Consider the following 19,334-nt stretch of genomic DNA (forward strand, 5'->3'; position numbering starts at 1 on the left):
AGTACCGTGCAATAACTTGCGCGATTTGAGCTGCCGACATGAACGCATAGAAACTGCAGTAACTTACAACAAAATTGTGGCAGTTGCATAAATTAGTATGCATAAGAAAGCTGAGAAATTTCTCTACAAGCTGATGCTTCTTCTGTGTAGATAACTCACAAATATTTGCCAACAAAAATGTCGATTTGCTGAAGCGATGAAATTTTTATTTTTGTATGCCATTTTCAATTGTATTTTTCTAATTGATATAAGTAATTGACCATGTTGTACTAAAGACACTTGCATAGAGTCATATGTTCACAATGTTTTGCAAAAAAAACTGATCGTCGAAGAGCATTGAACGCGGAGTTACAAGCTCCGTTGCAATGCAGGAACGCCTCTCGAAATTTTCGGCGCAAGACTCTAACAACCTGCGAATAATGGAGGCGCGACATGGTCGTCTAAACTTGGCTATAACTCGCATGCAAATTCGCATGGAGCTGTAAATGAATATGCATTTGAAAGCTTAGAAATTTTTCAACAAACAGCCATAGATTCCCTGTACATCGACTGGGAACACTTTAGTCACAAGCCAGATTCGACGAAGTTGTCACCCCTCTACCATGAAATTTCGATAACAAATACACTTTTAGAAGCATTATCTCTGCTAAAAACGGTTCATGATAAGCATCTGCATGGTGTCATATTTATACAAGAGTTTGCAAAAAAAATGGGTTGTCCAAGCACATCAAAAGTGTAGTTAGGTGCCCCTGTGCATCGCGGGTGCAGACCTACGAAATGCTCCTGACGCCATGGCGACGAGCAGTGCTGCAGTTACCGGACATGGCCCCTCAAACTCTGGTGCAAATTTATATAAAACTGCAAATGAATATGCATCTAAAAGCTGAAATATTTTCCTACAGACTGAGATTTTTTCCTCCGGGCAGCTTGCAAACACTGCAACTTCAAATCTATATATTCAGTTATTATTTTTTTCTGTCAGATTGATATGCATTTCTTGAAACTATAGATTCATGTAACAATTTTGCAAACTGATCGCATGGATGCATGTGTGCTGCAGCAAAGGTTAACTGGTTGTGCACAAGAAGAATTGAGTGGTGAGCCTGTATTCTCACAGTTGGTGAAGCAGCAAAAGACAGGAAGCAACATTTATTATGAACAGAAACGGCAAATGATGGAGAAATCCTGCCAGATGGCAGAACAATATGAGAACTGAACTCTTTGATTATATGTGGCCCTGAAGAGGGCCGTGGGCAACAAATACAACATAGCAATGCACAACAACTACAATATATCATGACATTTCAACAAGTGTATGTACAATAGCTAACAACACAACAAAGCATTTGCATAAACTAAATTATTTTAAATACAATTTGGAAATTTATTTAGCATGGTAAGGCTCAAAACAGGGTTCGCACAAAGGTACTCCACATGCTTGGCATTTAAATCTAGTTTCGTCTCGCTTACGGGTGTTGTCATTAGCTCGCTTTGGGCAGCGCCTACAAATTCTATATTTAGCTCGTTTACCTTTTCCTGGACTATTTAGCACTAATCGATGAGCGGAAGAAGTTGAAGCGCGGGGAACAGTGTTTTTGCGGCAAGATCCAGTGTATTCAAATATTTGTTCAATTAATTTCTGTCGAAACTCTAAGTCAGTTATTTTACAACCGCTACGGATTCTATAAACAATGGCTGCATTGTACACACAAATATCTAATAAATGGAAAAATAGTTTTTTGTACCATTTCATGGTTTTACGCGCAGCATTATAATAATGCAAATTTTGATCAGATTTGTCAACTCCTCCCATGTATCGGTTGTAATCCAAAATAGCAGCTGGTTTGCAAACTTTATCCCCTTTATAGTTTACTTTGCCTGTATCTACGACATCCAAGTTTTTATGCATAGTTGAAATTACAGAAATATATTTCTTATCTCTCCAACAGCCAATCATACTTTCTCCATTAGAAAAGCTTGTTGTTTCACCTTTTTTAATAGCTTTTCCATTGCAAACTTTCAAATCTTTAGGAACACCTTTTCTGTTTGCACGCAGAGTTCCGCAAACATGAGTGTTATTTTTAATAAGTTCAGCTGCTAACTCTGGCGAATTATAATAATTATCCATATATAAACAACGACCCGAATTAAGCAAACCATTCATTAATTTCATCACTATGTTGTGAGTGATTCCTCTACCAGTTCCTTCGGCTTGTTCTCGCTCATCACCAATGTACACAGACAGCTTGTGCACATAGCCAGAGACAGCATCGCAGAGAGCAAATAGCTTTATTCCAAATCTAGATCTTTTAGATGGAATATACTGCCTGAAGCTGAGCCGTCCTTTCCAAGCCAGCAAGCTTTCATCTATAGATATAAATTTACCAGGCAGCAAAACAGAAGATAACCGGTCAGATATCATGGTAAAAACATTTCCTAGCTTGAATAACTTATTGCCATCAGGGTTTTCCGAATTGTCAGTGAAATGCAAACTGTTCAAAACCATTAAAAACTTATTCCTCGAAATCATTTTACTAAACATTGGCGTTGATAATAACGGATTGGTAGACCAATACGACAACAAAGTAGGCTTCTTGACAATACCCATGAGCAAAACTAAACCAAAAACTCGCCAAATATCTTTGCCATCGACAGACTCCCATGCATCGCCATGTTTTTGAAGGCCATACCTATTTGTCTCGTTAACTATAACATTCATGATGGCCGATGTAATAAAAAGCTGTAAATAACTGAAAATACTTATCTGTCCAGTAATTCGACTTTGTACACCTGCCAAGCTCTCATCAAAATGCAGTTCTTTCGGTTTTAGATCAGCTCCTCTTTGAAATCCGAAATTACTCCCTGGTTCAACGTAGGTCGTTTCACTCTCACTTTCGTCATCAGATTCACTCTGTCGATCTTCTTTTTCACTCTCATCATCTTCCCCACATTCTTCTGACCTGAAATCCTCTTCCTCACTTTCGAACCAGTTGATATCATCCTCTAAACAAATTTTTTTAGCCGAGCTCAAATTATCGCGTCCGTCCATGTTGATCAGTTTTCCATAAAGAAAGATCTAATCTTTACAACGTGTTCTTTTTGCACATGCGCATAAAATTTATTATTTATAGCGTCAAAACAGTAGTAAAAAATTTACTGAAACTGCTCAAATTTTTAATTTTAATTTTTAACGTTAATTTTAAAATAAATAAAACGTTTTAAAAAAGGTCTATCGAAAACGGCAAAAATGTCGGGTTTGTCGGTTTTGGTACGCTGAGACATTGCTCGTAAACCGACAAATGTCGGTCTTGGTACGCATAGGGTTAAGAATGGGTAGTCGAGCTCAAATCTTAGTAAGGAGATGTCAATATTATGTTAATGCTTTTGTCTAGCGACAGTCGATCATCTTTTTTACGATAAACTTTTAAAAGGAATAATTATGACTTTATAATGACTTGATATTGATGACTTTATAATGACTTGATATTGATGACTTTATAATGACTTGATATTGATGACTTTATAATGACTTGATATTGATGACTTTATAATGACTTGATATTGATGACTTTATAATGACTTGATATTGATGACTTTATAATGACTTGATATTGATGACTTTATAATGACTTGATATTGATGACTTTATAATGACTTGATATTGATGACTTTATAATGACTTGATATTGATGACTTTATAATGACTTGATATTGATGACTTTATAATGACTTGATATTGATGACTTTATAATGACTTGATATTGATGACTTTATAATGACTTGATATTGATGACTTTATAATGACTTGATATTGATGACTTTATAATGACTTGATATTGATGACTTTATAATGACTTGATATTGATGACTTTATAATGACTTGATATTGATCGAAAACTTTGATTTTCACTACTGGGGCCAGTATGGTTGTACAAAGTAGATTCATGACTTTCTGTGACAGTTAAATATTTCAAGTCGAGCTGCTATGGTGCTAGTTTGCTGAAATGTGTCTATTGTATGCTTTAATGACTGAGAATTTAAAAAAAAATTGCATAGTTTTTTGTACTTGGTTGAAAGTAAATTATACCGTTGTGCTTTTCTGAACAACGGTTAACAGTAGAATGTTTCAATATGGTCATCTCATTTTACCTTCCGTCTGCTTCAGTATAAAAATCAATTGCTTTTTTCTGTATATGTTAGTCTTATATCAATCAATGTAATTGTTATTTTTTTAATTATTGGTAACTTTAAAATGAAAGAAGTTTAAAGTTGCCAAAAATTTAAACTTTGCTAAATTTAAAGCTTACCAAACTTCAATTTTGGTAAATTTGAATTCAGTAAATTAAAATTTGGCATATTTAAACTTGGCAAGTTTAAATTTAGTAAATTTAGTAAATTTAGTAAATTTAAACTTGGTAAACTTAAAATTAAAAAATGGCTGTAGATGACAGGAATGTAATTCTAAAAGGTTGACTTTGCAACCGACCCAGTGCCATTAGAGTGAGAGGAATGGCCACTCAGTGCCAATCATTTTCCTCTGTCAACTTTATACATGTAGGTTGCATACTGACTTTGTTCATGGAGTTTATGGCAAACAGGATGTAAGCAATAACATACCTCCATGCTCCGGATGACAAGTGGCATGACTTAAAGATGTATTAAAACAAAATTTTAGCTTATTTTGTCTGAAAGTGTCAGTATTTTTCTATCATTTGCGATTGTTTTTGACGTTTTCAAGATTAAAATCAACTAAAATTGATCATGGTTAAAAAATTTTGATCAAGAAAAAGTGTGATTCACTATGTTTCCATACTGCGCAGTGGTTTTCAGCAAATTAGCCAGAGAAGAGAATTTGTATAAATCGAATCACCTGATGGAGAAATTGAATAGATCATGGATACCAAACGTCAGAAACGGTCTTTTTATGCTTCTGTCGTCATTATACCTTTATTTACAATACACATTCACAAGGTTTTACAAACCTTAATACAATTTTTACGAAGTAATATATTTTTAATAAGTATTAAATTACAAAATTAAAAAATATTAATTATTAAAATACGTTAATTTAGGACTTGCCACCTATTTTTTGAAAAGCGTTTCCATGATTCAGAGAGGGCGCAACTCCGAAGCACTGCGCATCATGGAAACATAGTGATTATGACGTCGATGTTGCAAATAGACTGGGAGAATAGAAACGGGTAACACTTCAACTTGAATGCCATAGCTGGTATCAACTATAACAGCTATATAGCAACTATAACAGCTATATAGCAACTATAACAGCTATATAGCAACTATAACAACTGGTGACATCGTTTTACAAGTCTTTTCTTCTCACCATTTTAATTGCAATGAAGTTTTGTCGATTTAAATCTTAAAACATCCTAGCAGGCATATCACCCCAAGCATAAAAAACAATCTCAAATGATAAAAAAATATTGATACTTTCAGATAAAGTTTACTAAAAATTTGGTCAAAGTTGACATTTAATGATGTCATCAAGTCCATATTATGCGTTACCATTGTGTTGAGAGGAGCTAGTAATTTTAGGTCAATCTTGTGTTACAACCCTCAACTCACTTGCGCAAACACCTTACTAATACTTGTCAGTGTCACGCGTAGCAGATGACACGACTACTAATTACATTGTGACTTACCAGCAAGTGCTTCAAAGAGTCTTACGCGTAAATCAACAAGTATCTGTTTGCTTTGATGTCAACATAAATAGCGTTTACAATGTGCTTGTCAAATAGAAGAAGATATGCGGTAATTTTAGTATTTAGCTGATACAGACCGCATCAGCTGAGGGTGTGAGGGTGATAGGTTTTTATTAGGATAGCTGGCTTGTAGATGGGTATAGATTGTGACGGTATACTTGGCAACTTTTCAATTAGTGGTGAGGGGGACCAGTGTTTATCTCTCTAATACAGAAGTATTTCGCCGCCACGCATTGCCAATAGCAACATTCTTGTGTCAGTTTAAAATGTCTCAATAACATACCTTGCTGTTTTAAAAAATATTGAAAACATTCTCCACATTACAATCAAATTTTTAGCAAGGAATGTAATTTAAAAAGGATTGTTAACTCTTTTGCTGCCAAATTAATTTCTTTACTGGGGAAATGGTTACATATTTGGTGAAATCTAATATTTGATAAGGGAGTGTATAAATTGTCATAATTTTTGTACTGCATGATTTATAAAAAACAGTTTTGATACCAAATTTTACATCAGCTGATGTCATGAAAAATTACAAATAGTATAAAATAGCCATAAAATATTAAAACAATTTTTTTTGTAATTACTCAATCCAACAATTAGTTGTTATACTACAAACTTACAAATAAATAAAATAACTTTAAAAAGATCTATCGAAATGTCAATCCATACAGGCAATAATGGGATTGGTATGCTGGGGCAAGCCACTTACACTCATGTAGTCGGTTTTGTTTGCAAAGGGTTAAAAAGGTTGCTAAGCAAATCTGTGTAGCTATGTCGACCTTTATTTCACCTTGTTCACTTCACCTTCTCAACAAACATAGTTTAACTCCTTCACTGCTGTAATCGCATTTATGCGTTTTCTATGGTCGACTGCCGTAGACGCATTTTTGCGACTTTTCCAGCAATTGCGTAGTAACTTAATTTTATTATTCGTTGAAAAAATAACCAACAATCTTTAAGACTCTCATGGTATTGACAGTGTGTTCTGAAGGAGTATCTATAAAATTAGCCTACAATAGCAAATCAATTTCAAATTTTCGTTTGAGAATTTCCATTTAAAAAACGAACATTTTTTGTGTAAGTTTTGTTAGTACCTCCTGAGTTAGAAAACAAATAATTACTCGTGCTGATGACATTATAGCCGATTCAGAATTAGATTTTTGTGATTACACAGATATTTAAATAGCAGTACTAACTCTGCTGGTGGTGAAAGTAATAGTTTTGTAAGAATAAGGAGCATTGTAGAGGATCGTTTTAGCCTCGTAGTGATTGTAGTTTCACATCGCTTAATCAATGCACAAAGCATAGATACATTGAATTCTTTGCTCAGCAGTGTTTGTTAACATATTGGCAAATTAAAATATATAACAAAAACGTTCTAGATAGAGTTTGAAATTAAAAAAAGTGTTTTTTACATATTATGAAGTAATATCGGTAATTTTCGGTAAAATGACTGGCAGTAGGCCGATAGCTAAATTTGTACATGGACGGCGGTGAAAGGGTTAACAACCTGCTAAACAACCTCATCTCAATAACATGGCCTCGATGCTAACATACATCTAGGCTGCCCATCAGTGCAGGCCCATTGTCAAGTTACCTTATCACCCTCAAAAGCCTGTTTTATCAGTGAATGTTTTGCTTGGGTTAACAAATGGGTCAAAACTAAACTACTATACATATTGTGTCATAGGCAATAAAATCTTTCTAACCCACCCTTATTTGGCACAAAGCTACAACATTTAGCCTACTTTTGTTACCAAGAGCATTCAGCTCCGAAATGCTTAGCATACCAAACCAATTAGTAGAGCTGTAGAAAGCTGTGATAACTTACCTCTCAGTCGTTGTCAATATCTAACTAAGTATGGGCTGGAAAGCTAAAAAGTCTTTTTACAAGCTGGTAGGGCTATATTTTGTTTGCAGTTGAAATTTGAAGAATTATAACCTGAGCTGCTTGATAAATAGTCATTTTGGTTACTTTTCAAAGAAAGGCAGATAAACTTGTATTAACGAGCACTGCACATCCTTACTAAGTACAAATATTAGCTTTACATTAGTCATACAGATCAGTTTGTAATTACTCAAGCCGGTTATTAGTTGTTACATAACAAATTTCTAAATATATAAAAAAATTAAAAAAAAACTTATTTAAAAGTAAATCAGCATGGAAAGCGATGGGAGTGATACACTGGGCACAGTGGCTTTTTGCGACATGGTCGTATTGGTCCGCCAAAGGATGATTCACACTATATCACCGCCTGTTGGCGTTTTTTTCGGCATTCATCGTCGGTTATGTGAACTGTATACTGATCGCATCGACAAAGCAATGCCGATACGTCGATAAATTTGCAGCTGTCAAACTTTCCCGCTAATTCGCTGAGCATCAACGACCGCATTTTTAACGGGAACCATTTCGGTGCTATTAATTCTTGAGTTCTTAAATTATTTCCATTTATGATAGTTGCTGTGAGACTAGTCAGTCCTTGATTCAAACACTCGAAAACCAAAAGGTTTCCTTGGCGAAAAGTTAAGAAGAAAATTGAGAGCACTATGTCATGTAGTATTTGCTGATGCAAATGCATATGGGTTTGGGATGATGTGAGCATTGCTATCATCGGCCATCACTGAAGTGTTGTGGCATTCAACGCCGAGAAACTGCGATATAGTGTGAACCATCCTTTAAGGAATAAACAACATCAGAGTGAGCAACGTTGGCCATGATAATGTTAGGTATTCAAACAAACAAGCTTTATATGACTTATTATGTGTAGTACATGCACAAACAAACACACAAACACACTACCAGTAGCAATGAGGAAACATTTGAGCAATCAGAATTAGCAAATGCGTGTCTGAGTAGTAGGGCTATTTTAGTATAGGGAAACTCTGATTCATCAGTTCGAAACATGTGCTGCTGATTAGTGAAAACTAGTAGTCACTATGCTTCCAGTGTGAGCATGCGGATTTGGAAATGTGTGCACGTTGAGTTACCATGCGATAGGTGTTCCCATGTACATTCACCTGTTACGGATTGAACGGCGCTTCGTTAGAAAATAGGAAGAGTTCTATGCTAGAGGTCATAGCAGTGCACTGTGGTTTCTCGTAGCAGCATGTTTTTTTAAAGAAACATGGAAAGTGTTTAAAATGGAATAGCTTAGTGTTAAAATAGTGTTTAAAATGGAACGACATTTTTTTGCGAGTATTTGCAAGAGTTGTTTCTACTTTTCGCAAGCAAGCATGAAACATCCGATAAAACATTGTGAATAACTTTGGCATTGGCTTGCCGGTTTTTGCAGTTTTCATCTTGCGGTTGTCGCAAACCTGTGGATGAACCGTGTCATAGAAACCGTGATTCACATACTTTATAGTGCAATATTTTGCTTGTTACAAGGTTTAGATTTGAAAAAAACTATGATAATTACAAAAGGAGGTTTCAGTATGGTAATTTTAACACAAACAGTAAACAACGGAGAAGACTTCAATGTATGATTATTACTTTTCAAATATAAGCGCCTAACTGTTTGATATCAAAAAAGGTTTAAGCTATTTCATAATAATCAGAGAGATGATATAAACTGGCTATTTTTATGTTTTGCGGAAAAACTTAGTTTTTTATCTCTCTAATAAAAGAAAGTGATAGAACGACAATCGTTATGATAATGTTAACAACAAACACATTCGAAGCACTTTTAGAATATTCTGCTATACTTGAAAAGTAAAAAGAATGAATGCTAAAAGACTGTCTCTATAGGGCAATTCAGCTGTAAAGTGGAGACACATTTGTTACTTAGTGAATACACATTAAACTACTTTTGTAATTTTGGTTGCTACGTAGTTTGCTAAGCTACACTGATTTCAGACAAGCGAATCTTGTTTCGCTAGTAGATTGAAATGGCTATTAAAATTTTGGAGCTATGTACTGTTCTTGTTATCAACACATAATTGATCTACAAAATATTAACTTTAGTTTAAAAACTAAATCGTTTATTACAACTTATATAGATTATATAACACTGAAAAACTCCGGATCTGCAGCTGTAAAGCAGACAACAACAAATTGCTTTAGTTCAGTATAGATACATTGCTGCCACTATTATAAAAGCTGTTTTTACTAGTGATCCTTTAGTAACTAGCTCCAGGCAAAGTTGCTCCACAATCACACACAAGAGTCTTTCATCCGTAAATTCTTCCCAACCTTTTTCTTCGTACCAATAATATTATTCAATGTGCATCTGATTCATTTTCTGTCATTGTGACTTTAAGATGTAAAGTTTATAGGTAACTTTAGTTAACTAGTTATAACTAGTTATAACTAGTTAACCTCCTCGGTTAACAAGTTTATATTTATAGTCTTTCAATTACATTATGTTTAATTAATATTTTTACTTAATAGTAGAATGAACATATTGTTAGTGAGATCCTCGTTATCATAACTTCCAAAGATCAAGTTTCAAAACTGAAGATTAGCAGTAGAATAGTCTAGAGTGCTATTCCTCTAATTATTATTATTATTACTGTTGTTATTATTATTTTTCCCTATTAAACCTTAAAGAGAAAAGTCATAAAATCTGGCTGTTTCAAGAAAATCGGTTTGCTTGTCAAGGCCAAGGTCAAAGTTGAGATCGTAGAATAAGCAATAAATCAATTATTTTAAAAAGAGGACTTAACATGTAGGTAAATATTAAATCCTGTCCTTAAATTATACATATGGAGTATCCATAGTAATGTAACTACTTGTAGGATTATAAAACTATACATGAACAAACCTTAGCTACGTAGAGCTACATGTAAATCTGAAACAGAAATGTTCTTTAAAAGGACAGTGTTTTGCTTTTTACTAATATTAAGGAAAGAGTTAATTACCTGCTGATTAATTAAAGTGCTACAGGGCTGACAAGCATATCATGTTTTCATACGGCAAATATAGTAGTGCGATGGTTGTACAACGCCTTATGTCAAAGTTGTATCTTTAGAACTTCTGCGTATGAGGCACCAGAAAAGCAAGAAAAATGTGCATGCACAAATGCAACACCCTTGGTCGCCAAAACAATTTCTATCGCTCGAAAATGGCGCATCACATGAACGGTTTGCTCACAAACAGTGACACAGAATCATGATAGAATGAGAGCGACACGACCGTTTCCATGGTGGTATTACAGCGGTATATGGGGTGCGTGTCACTACACTCACTGCATGAAAAGTTAGTAATTAACTATTTTTGGTAGCCTAGCAAAATATCCTGATTGTTTTTGAATTACCAAAAAAATTTGATCAAAAATTTTAATCAAAAAAGGAAAAGTGTCTTGTGATGGCATTCTTTCGACATCCAATCATTGGCACAAAAATCTTGTTAATTTGAACCCGAACGGTGGTTTCCGGCATTCTCATGGCTCTGTTTACAAAAGCTGTTTCTAAGTAACAGCAGAAACTAATAAAATTAATTCTTGCAAAGGATGTTAGATCCAAATTTTCACTTCTATTTGTAACAGTTTTTAAATATCTTTACCCATTTCCTTCGTTTTAATAACAAATTTTAGTAGAACGACTTCGCGAAAAAATCACTACGACTGATTTGTTGGTAGGTCATGAATGATTGTGATGCTAGTAAAAAATTTATACTATTTATAATTTCCAGTACATTTTAAGTCATGAATTAATAATATGATATACAAGTGCACAGTGGATATGATGCTACTGTAAATGTTTTTACAGGTTTTATAAAATTGTATGAACTTTTATAGTTTTATCCCGAATAATGGTGAAGTACTGTTTGTTTCTGCTTAATTACATTTGCTTTAGCTGCCTGACTTTTTTTTACTAATGTTTTACCAAATATCATTGTATTATGAGCAAGTTTACATATAGTTATGTAATATTAATTTAAAAACTTCAGATCATTGGACAGATTGCCTAGGGTTACTGACACGCATTAACAAAAATAGCCAAGGTTCAAAAGGTTAATATGAACGAGTTTTGGCTGAGTTGGTATCAGGATATGTTCTGTTCCGCTTCATAAAGCTAGTAACTTCAACTAATGAGCCATCTAAAGCTTCCATATTAGATAGTACCCAACTTATCTAAGTAGCTTATACTTCTACTAAAATCATAGTTTCATGCAATGCACATCATAATGTACAATCAACACTTCACTAGCTTTACCATACCATTAACCAAGCTACAAATTTAGTTTCAAATAGTTAAAAAATGAACTCAAAACAAACTTTTAGATTTTATTAAAATGTATGGGCATGTTTGCATCATATGCGATTTGTTTTGATGTTTGAGATGATCTGACTGCCAGGACGTTTCAAGATTAAAATTTTTTGAAAATTTTTTGAAAATTTTTTGAAAATTAATATTTTCAAGACAAAACTTGATCACAATTAAAACGCTAAAAAAGTATGTGTATTTGTGAAATGACATCACTAGTTGACATCATTGCGATAGTTGATATCAGCTATTGCGCTCAAGTTGCAGCATCACATGTTTCAATTCTGTCAATCTCTTTGTAATGATAGACGTCATAATTGCACTTTCACTTGATCTGAGTGTTTCAACAATGATCGCATTTTTTCGATTTTGTTCTTAAAGCATCCTGGCAGTCAGATCACCTGAAACATCAAAAACAATCGCAAACGATGCAAACATGCCAATAAATTCTGATAAAATTTACTCAAGTGTTGTAAAAGTTTATCTTTAATGGTAGACAACTCCCCATTATCACTTTTGATATGTTATAAATGCGTCTTTACCAGTAAAGTTGGTAAAACTACTGCATTCTTTCCAGTAACAGTAAATGAAACAAATATACATTGACTCATTGGTATGAAGAGAAAGGTTTTGTTCATGTATGAAAACTTCGGCGTGATTGCGGAGCAATTTTACTAGCTAGTTATCAAAATATCACGAGTAACGCGCAGTACAAACAGCATCTACAGCGGTGACAGCAACCCTTCTATACTGAACTAAAGCAATTTGTTGCTGTTTGCTTTTCACTAGCAGATCATGAGTTTTTCAGTGTTCAATAATCTCTATAAATTGTATTAAACGATTGAGTTATTAAAAGGAAATGGGCATTTTTAGATCAATGCCGTGTCACCATTGGCTGTTTAAAATTGAAATCTGTTGTTAAAAATGAAAGATAAACATACCGCATGTTGGAAACCTTACATACTCAAAATATGCAGCTTTAAAATTTGCTTATTCAAACCGCCAGGTGCAAACTCCTAGTGAATCCTGAACAGTAACTCTAGGGATACCTGAGGTGTCATTCACCTTACAGTGACTTTAATATTCATGATGCTGTGTAAGACATGTCATAAACACATATTGTAGATACGCAAATACCTACATGTATGCTTACAAAGTTTGCCAAATTTGCTCTGCAAAATATTTATTATGCTAGCATGGTGAACTATTGTTCCTATGTAGTTTTGGCATAGTTAGGTCGTCATGGATATTTGGGTAGTTTAATCAGATTGCAGACATTTAGTCGTAGCAGGCGGAAAATATCTTATCTGATGAAGAACGAAAATTGAAGTGCATTTAGTTAGATATTATCAAAACTATTTGGACTGTTTTGAGTGTAGCTACATACAAAAAATCAAGTTATCAGGAGTTCAAAAACGAATACAGTTCTTTTTTAAGAAATCTGGAATAAAGTGCGAGATTTGCTAAACATTAATTTATTCCTGAAGTTTTTATTAAGTTTAGAGTTTTCCTTTACATACTGTGTTCAGCAACCTGAGACTGACACAGCCTTTACTCCATGGAGAAAAATAAAGCATTTTAGCATGCGCTGAATAGTATACGGCAAGTAGGTGGTTATTTTAGCCTACAAGCATTGAGATAGTTATAAAGATTTTAGGCTATAGCTTTTAATGGTGGGTCCATAAGCTCGCGTTCATGTACATACATTTACAGATGTGTACGATTTTTCGGTGCCAACTATTGGCCTCAAAATTATTTTGCTCCACTGCGATTCAGCACCACAAATGTGCCCTCAACAGATCAAAACAGTATATAGGATTAATAATTATTTTATCGAGCTAATGGAGTCTGATATGGCCATTATGGCAAGCTTAGGTTTGTCATGTAGAAAATACATGACTGGAGAGTTAGTGCTATTGTTGTGAAAAATGAAAAAGAAATAGTCTCCATACTATTCATTTCATAGAGTCGCAGGACTTCTTAAGGAAAAGGTTGACACACAGGGTAGTAAAAATGTTAGTACTCCAGCTGCTTTGTACTGACTTTTAAACTATACAAAGTCTTCTCTGTCAGAAGTAAGAATAACAACAGAGTTCTCTGGTTTCATTTTAGTTGTTGAATGGAATTTAAAGAACTTCTGTGTTCTAAATAATTTATGACAGCCATTAAGGTCATTCCCAAAATAGAATGCTGACCTCGTACTAAGGTCTTCTAGCGATAGAGGTACATTTACATCAAGACAATTTATCGAAGTTGCTTCCACTTCGATAAAGTTGGTTTAGTATAAAAATGGCTTTGTCCCAGTTGCCAACAGGAGATCGGTGAATGCTCCGTACTACGTTTGTCCGATTTTGACGGCCATCATTGGTGGAGTAGAATGTAAATTTGACTAATCATATTTCGTAATAGCACTGAAAATACAATGGCGATCTATTCAGCTCTCCCAAAGGGTCGGTTAAAAATAGCATTGATAGCATTTGATTCGTTTACACCAAGATGTGTCAAACTCATTACTAATTGATAATTACTAATTACTATAATAATTACACAGACATGTAGGCCTACATGGTATGTAGCAATCAAGTAACTCTTTACTGTGTTTATGCTGACCAGCGATAAAAATAGAATGGATTTCGATGTTGTATTTAATTGGCTATAAAAGGTGACCCATTCGTATAGTTGGAGTTTTAGTTAGTTTGGTGTAAAGTATTCACAAAAACACATTTCAAATCATAAACAGACTAGAAGCCAAATCTCTTGGTGGAAACTCAACTCTTCCAAACTTTCCTGGTGTGAACGCGCGTTTAGATGTATCCAAAAAAGCTTTTCTAAACAGATAAATTGCCCTACTTTCATCTCTCAAGGAAGCTTTCATGCCATGATGATTGACTAGTTAAAACGGTAGCATAGCCATGCTGATCAAAGCATATGTACTGAAATCGCAAAATAACTTTGCCAAAATTTCATCTTCGGTTGCTTAGAAGAGAACATTAACGTCATATATGGACCTTTTTACAGCGGCTTCAAACCTAGCTATCTCCTCTAAATACTCATGATAGTCATTGTTAATGGCATAAACTGGTTCACACTATATCACCAATGTCAGCGTTGCCGTCTCAACTATTATTCATCCACTATTTGCACCATCAACTGATGACATCGTCGACTCAACACGGATATATCGAGAAAAATTACACATGTCAAACTTTCCCTGTTCCTCAGCTAAGCATCGTTGACAGCCTGTACAATGTGTGCCATTTCAGCGATGATAATTGCTCATCATGGATTGCATGATCTATGTTTTCTTTCATGATAGTTGCTGTGAGACTAGTATTTCATTATTTCGCAACTGCATCGTATAATGGGAACTCTATGTCTTGGACTAGTCACTGATGTTAATGAGGATGGGTTTGCGATCAATCGTGTGAACATTGTTAGTACATACGACCATCGAAGTATTATGTGATTAACACCCAATACGTGGATATAGTGTGGACCAGCCTTATTGATATTTCATGACTATTCATGGAATGTCTGCATCTATTCAAAATCAACGTAAAGAAAATTAAAAAGGGAGGCAAGCTCAAAACCGTTATAGCTCCGGGAGGTAGTGAGTGAGTGATATCAATCTTATCTCTGAGGTCTAGCTGACTGGCAACATTCCTAAACTGAAAATGTTTAATGTATCACATTTTATTGCCTTGGCTGGCAGTTAGTACCCCCTGGTTAGTTGTAATTACTGATAATAGGTGTTAAGGTCAAAGGTCAGCAGATTTAAACTAGTTTTTGATTAGATTTAGCAGGTTTGGTTTCATATCAGCGTTGCGGGAAGGCAAATCACCCGAAGAGCTAAAAATGTAATAACAATAATGCGATAAAATTTATTATGCTATAAAAGGGATTGAAGAGAACTTAACTGAGGTCATTTCAAGCAAGCTAGACTGGATTTAGGTAAAAAAAAGTTTTATTATGTTAGTTCATAATAAACTTTAGAAAAACTAGTGAAGGTAAAATATGTGTAAGCCGAGACACTAAAAGGAGAGTTATCACTTAATTATTACTATTAATTATTATTATTATTTGTCAAACCCTGGTAGTTCAACAATGAACTTACATAAAGTTTTTATAGATTTTATCAGAAAGTATCAGTACTTCTATCAGTTTGGGATTGTCTTTGATGCTTGAGGCTATCTGACTGTCAGGATGTTTCATGATTAAAATCGGCCAAACTTGATCGCAGTTAAAACGCTCATATCAAGGGAAATTGTGATCATGAAGTTTATAGCTGCAAAGCGACCGACAAAATAGAGATGCGTAACTCTGCAACTTGAACATAATAGCCGATATCAACTCTAGCAGCAATAGCAATTAGTGATGTCATTTTGCAAGTATTTTTCTTCTGAGAGTTTTAAACACAACCAAGTTTTGTTGGTTTTAACCTAAAACATCCTGGCAGCCAGATCATTTCAAACATCAAAAAAACTGGCAAATGATAGAAAAATGCTGATACTTTCTGATAAAATCTACTAACATTTTCTGCAAGTTCATCTTTAAAATGCTAGAAACATATTGAAATTGTTAAACATTTTTTAAAGTGTAGCGCTGACTTGTTACAGTGATAAAATCCTGTTGGTAGCCAATCGTTCAGTAAATAATAAAAATCATATTTGTTTTTTTTTCATAAATGGGAACCAACTACTTAATAACTCTAGGTTTCATTTGGCAATTGACATATTAAAAACAGTCCAAAACATTTATCTGATGGATCAGCAGAATAAAAAATTGTTAAAGAATTTTTTAATCTTTTCAGAATAGTTGCATCCAAAAACCACTGTTTTTAGAGAAGATTCATTTCGGAATAATCCACCGATATATTTTCAGAATATCTTTAGATCAGGAATTGGAAAACTCTGTTGTTTAGGCCAGATGTGGCCATTGTTCTAGTTCAGCCTAATAGCTCTTTGCTTTTTAAACTGTATTCGACCTAATTGACTTGTAGCTGTTTTTGTAGAAACAGTTGCGCTAAAAGCTTAGGTCACAAACATTAAAAATCTGACCTCTCAGCACATAGGAAACCTGCTAAGTTTCACCTTTCAACTCTCATCCAAGTTTTTTTCGTCCAAGTTCAAGTGCTCTCGATATCCATTACTGTTAGCCTGTGCTCCCAATGTTTGGTCTATTCGGAGAAGAAGGCGAACCCTATCGCATGAGCAGCTCTTTTCAAAGAGGAAATTTTGTAAGAACAATCTGCAATTTCAGCTCACAGAGGAAAATCATATCTCTGAATGATATTCTGTTGTTGAATGCTTCTTCAGTCAATCTTGATGTTGGTTTGTTTGCAGCTCCAAGAAACGCACTTATAATTGATCGTGACATAAGCCTATATTTTTTTTTAATTCCTTCTTTCTTGGAAAACTTGTTTGCTCTGGCTTTTTTGACCAACGATATGGCCTAATGATCTAAAGCATGTCATAGTGGAGAACAAGGAAACTCTTGGGTTGATCAGCGCAAAATCTTCCTTCTTCCATGACTAATAAAACCTTTCAAACTTTTTCTTGCTAACTCTGAACAAAAGAGAACAGATCTATTAATACAACATTGGATTTGTGTTTGCTTTTCCAACTAATTTGATAGAAACAGAGTAATGGTTAAGTACAATGGCGAAGTTAAAAACTAAATGGTAAATCAAGAGTGCTTAGTATAAGAAATTTTGTCTCATGAGTGAAAAACATTTTTCCCTTTCACCGACTGGCATTCCTTAAACTTCTGAAAAACCGACTAGTAGATCACATGGTGAGATAGCGCCTTTTTGTAGTTGTTATTGTTGTCATTCATACATTAATAGAACTAAAGAGTATAAAGCAAACGCCTGTGAACATCTACTTCTACCAAAAGGTAGTGAAAACTAAAAATTGTTTGTTAAATTTTTGATGTATTTATGCCTGTGAACGCGCATAAATACATCAAAAATTGAAAAAAGTCAGTTTTTCATGTATTTATGCAAAAATTGCTTACTTTATCATGTGAACATGCATAAAGTAAGCAAGTTGAACATATTAAATAATATTAATATTATAACAGCATAAAAATCTGTTGCTCAATTTAAATGATCTTTTTAAAAAGTTTAATAATTATTTGAGTAAATCGATAAAAGCATTTAATAAGCATCTATTTATTATCTGCTATAATATAAAACACTCGCTTTGCAATCTTACTCTAAACCTTTACACTGAAAACATATATAGGTGGTTTTTAAAGTGTTTCACAAATTATTACCTCAAATGTGTCTTGAACCCTTGACCTTCAGATTGTAAGACTGACCCTTTATCTCCAGAGCTAAATGACCACCTTCCATTTTCACAGAATAATCTTTACTATGATGAGAGTGGGTTTAATGACATTAGGAAAGTCTTGCATGAGAGGAGATTTATTAGAACAGACTGCCAGAGCTCCAATGCTTAATGTGAAAAAACAGGCTTATTTTAAACAATCATTTTAAGCTCAATTGGAAATCTTTGTTCATTTTCTATGTAAATGATTAGAATATCAAGAATGCAGTAGAATGCAGTAAAGACAATTGCTTGCAATGAACGTGTTTGTGGATTAATGTCACGAAAGCAGTCTAGCAATTTGGGCTGAAAATAAAAAACATTTCTTAATCTTCCTTTTTGGGTCAGTCAAAGCTTGTGGCTGAACAAGGCACTTACCATTTTATGACCTAAACTATATATATATTTCTCAAAGTTTGTGTGGCTGTGTGTGTTTCTGTGTTTGTGTGTGTCCAGCTATAGCTTACATACAAACACGTTTATAGTTATTTTATTTTGTTCCCTGATTTATTTGACCTGCACAAAAGATTTTCCTCATGATATGAAGTTTGAAAGTTAGAAACGTAAATGTTGTAGGCCTATATGTTAATAAAAAACAAATTTTCTGTCTAAAGACTTTTTATTACCCGGGCGTGCATTTAGTATCAAATGAAGCTGTAGTAAAAAATATTCAGACATTTTTGCCACTGACCTCTTCATTGTTGTGACCCATTAAAATTCTGTCGCAACTTGAAAATCTTTTCTCACCGCTTGGTGCCAGTTTTGGTCGACATTAAATATGCAAAACTCACAAAATTTTATACTAAATTCACTAGCTGCCATATTTTGAATAGATTTGCATACAACTTGTTGCTGACCGTCGCCAATGCGTTGGTCACACAAAAGTCACATTTAATCTTTGTGTCAGCTGATTGTGGTTTATAGCTGATTGTGATGCAGGCGAGTGGTGGACAAAGGTGCTTTCAATCAGTCTTATTAGCAAGCTCTGGTCAACTGTTTATGCAGTGAAATGATAAGCTGGCTAAACCAGCTGATTTTGTAGCCTATCAACATTACACAACAGGCAGCGGCCTAA

At 34.3% G+C, this 19,334-nt stretch overlaps 1 protein-coding gene across 1 annotated transcript in view; it reads left to right on the forward strand.

Moving 5' to 3' along the window:
- Positions 1–19,334, forward strand: part of LOC137398496 (innexin unc-7-like) — a 65,832-nt gene that overhangs the window by 24,892 nt on the left and 21,606 nt on the right. The gene's annotated exons all lie outside the window — the stretch shown is intronic.

This window comes from Watersipora subatra, chromosome 6 (assembly GCF_963576615.1).
Source record: "Watersipora subatra chromosome 6, tzWatSuba1.1, whole genome shotgun sequence".
In the NCBI taxonomy this organism is placed as follows: Eukaryota; Metazoa; Bryozoa; class Gymnolaemata; order Cheilostomatida; family Watersiporidae; genus Watersipora; species Watersipora subatra.